This window comes from Schistocerca piceifrons, chromosome 8, assembly GCF_021461385.2.
Source record: "Schistocerca piceifrons isolate TAMUIC-IGC-003096 chromosome 8, iqSchPice1.1, whole genome shotgun sequence".
Classification (NCBI taxonomy): domain Eukaryota; kingdom Metazoa; phylum Arthropoda; class Insecta; order Orthoptera; family Acrididae; genus Schistocerca; species Schistocerca piceifrons.
Window position 1 is genome coordinate 451801755 of NC_060145.1, and position 3863 is coordinate 451805617.

The following is a 3863-nucleotide window of genomic DNA, read 5'->3' on the forward strand; positions in this document are numbered from 1 at the left end:
CGATTTCGGAATAGCATTGGCGGAGACTACACACGATTCTGAATTGGTGCTAAATAATATGAAAACACGCAAGACATGTAGTAAAGCAGTAGGACACATTTTGTGGTGTCTGACGAGCAGCGCCATCTGTAGCTGTGCGCAGATACTACGTATCATTCTCCCAAAATATTAAGAATAACGATTTCGGAATAGCATTGGCGGAGACTACACACGATTCTGAATTGGTGCTAAATAATATGAAAACACGCAAGACATGTAGTAAAGCAGTAGGACACATTTTGTGGTGTTGGACGAGCAGCGTACTCTGTTGCTGGGCGCAGATACTATGTATCATTCTCCCAAAATATTAAGAATAACGATTTCGGAATAGCATTGGCGGAGACTACACACGATTCTGAATTGGTGCTAAATAATATGAAAACACGCAAGACATGTAGTAAAGCAGTAGGACACATTTTGTGGTATTGGACGAGCAGCGCCATCTGTAGCTATGCGCAGATACTACATATCATTCTCCCAAAATATTAAGAATAACGATTTCGGAATAGCATTGGCGGAGACTACACACGATTCTGAATTGGTGCTAAATAATATGAAAACACGCAAGACATGTAGTAAAGCAGTAGGACACATTTTGTGGTATTGGACGAGCAGCGCCATCTGTAGCTGTGCACAGATACTACGTATCATTCTCCCAAAATATTAAGAATAACGATTTGGAATAGCATTGGCGGAGACTACACACGATTCTGAATTGGTGCTAAATAATATGAAAACACGCAAGACATGTAGTAAAGCAGTAGGACACATTTTGTGGTGTCTGACGAGCAGCGCCATCTGTAGCTGTGCGCAGATACTACGTATCATTCTCCCAAAATATTAAGAATAACGATTTCGGAATAGCATTGGTGGAGACTACACACGATTCTGAATTGGTGCTAAATAATATGAAAACACGCAAGACATGTAGTAAAGCAGTAGGACACATTTTGTGGTGTTGGACGAGCAGCGTACTCTGTTGCTGGGCGCAGATACTATGTATCATTCTCCCAAAATATTAAGAATAACGATTTCGGAATAGCATTGGCGGAGACTACACACGATTCTGAATTGGTGCTAAATAATATGAAAACACGCAAGACATGTAGTAAAGCAGACGGACACATTTTGTGGTATTGGACGAGCAGCGCCATCTGTAGCTGTGCGCAGATACTACGTATCATTCTCCCAAAATATTAAGAATAACGATTTCGGAATAGCATTGGCGGAGACTACACACGATTCTGAATTGGTGCTAAATAATATGAAAACACGCAAGACATGTAGTAAAGCAGTAGGACACATTTTGTGGTGTCTGACGAGCAGCGCCATCTGTAGCTGTGTGCAGATACTATGTATCATTCTCCCAAAATATTAAGAATAACTATTTCGGAATAGCATTGGCGGGGACTACACACGATTCTGAATTGGTGCTAAATAATATGAAAACACAAAATTCATGTAGTAGAGCAGTAGGACACATTTTGTGGTGTCTGACGAGCAGCGCCATCTGTAGCTGTGCGCAGATACTACGTATCATTCTCCCAAAATATTAAGAATAACGATTTCGGAATAGCATTGGCGGAGACTACACACGATTCTGAATTGGTGCTAAATAATATGAAAACACAAAATTCATGTAGTAGAGCAGTAGGACACATTTTGTGGTGTCTGACGAGCAGCGCCATCTGTAGCTGTGCGCAGATACTACGTATCATTCTCCCAAAATATTAAGAATAACGATTTCGGAATAGCATTGGCGGAGACTACACACGATTCTGAATTTGTGCTAAATAATATGAAAACACACAAGACATGTAGTAAAGCAGTAGGACACATTTTGTGGTGTTGGACGAGCAGCGTACTCTGTTGCTGGGCGCAGATACTATGTATCATTCTCCCAAAATATTAAGAATAACTATTTCGGAATAGCATTGGCGGGGACTACACACGATTCTGAATTGGTGCTAAATAATATGAAAACACGCAAGACATGTAGTAAAGCAGTAGGACACATTTTGTGGTGTCTGACGAGCAGCGCCATCTGTAGCTGTGCGCAGATACTATGTATCATTCTCCCAAAATATTAAGAATAACTATTTCGGAATAGCATTGGCGGGGACTACACACGATTCTGAATTGGTGCTAAATAATATGAAAACACGCAAGACATGTAGTAAAGCAGTAGGACACATTTTGTGGTGTCTGACGAGCAGCGCCATCTGTAGCTGTGTGCAGATACTATGTATCATTCTCCCAAAATATTAAGAATAACTATTTCGGAATAGCATTGGCGGGGACTACACACGATTCTGAATTGGTGCTAAATAATATGAAAACACAAAATTCATGTAGTAGAGCAGTAGGACACATTTTGTGGTGTCTGACGAGCAGCGCCATCTGTAGCTGTGCGCAGATACTACGTATCATTCTCCCAAAATATTAAGAATAACGATTTCGGAATAGCATTGGCGGAGACTACACACGATTCTGAATTGGTGCTAAATAATATGAAAACACAAAATTCATGTAGTAGAGCAGTAGGACACATTTTGTGGTGTCTGACGAGCAGCGCCATCTGTAGCTGTGCGCAGATACTACGTATCATTCTCCCAAAATATTAAGAATAACGATTTCGGAATAGCATTGGCGGAGACTACACACGATTCTGAATTTGTGCTAAATAATATGAAAACACACAAGACATGTAGTAAAGCAGTAGGACACATTTTGTGGTGTTGGACGAGCAGCGTACTCTGTTGCTGGGCGCAGATACTATGTATCATTCTCCCAAAATATTAAGAATAACGATTTCGGAATAGCATTGGCGGAGACTACACACGATTCTGAATTGGTGCTAAATAATATGAAAACACGCAAGACATGTAGTAAAGCAGTAGGACACATTTTGTGGTATTGGACGAGCAGCGCCATCTGTAGCTCTGCGCAGATACTACGTATCATTCTCCCAAAATATTAAGAATAACGATTTCGGAATAGCATTGGCGGGGACTACACACGATTCTGAATTGGTGCTAAATAATATGAAAACACGCAAGACATGTAGTAAAGCAGTAGGACACATTTTGTGGTGTCTGACGAGCAGCGCCATCTGTAGCTGTGCGCAGATACTACGTATCATTCTCCCAAAATATTAAGAATAACGATTTCGGAATAGCATTGGCGGAGACTACACACGATTCTGAATTGGTGCTAAATAATATGAAAACACGCAAGACATGTAGTAAAGCAGTAGGACACATTTTGTGGTGTCTGACGAGCAGCGCCATCTGTAGCTGTGCGCAGATACTACGTATCATTCTCCCAAAATATTAAGAATAACGATTTCGGAATAGCATTGGCGGAGACTACACACGATTCTGAATTGGTGCTAAATAATATGAAAACACGCAAGACATGTAGTAAAGCAGTAGGACACATTTTGTGGTGTTGGACGAGCAGCGTACTCTGTTGCTGGGCGCTGATACTATGTATCATTCTCCCAAAATATTAAGAATAACGATTTCGGAATAGCATTGGCGGAGACTACACACGATTCTGAATTGGTGCTAAATAATATGAAAACACGCAAGACATGTAGTAAAGCAGTAGGACACATTTTGTGGTATTGGACGAGCAGCGCCATCTGTAGCTATGCGCAGATACTACATATCATTCTCCCAAAATATTAAGAATAACGATTTCGGAATAGCATTGGCGGAGACTACACATGATTCTGAATTGGTGCTAAATAATATGAAAACACGCAAGACATGTAGTAAAGCAGTAGGACACATTTTGTGGTATTGGACGAGCAGCGCCAT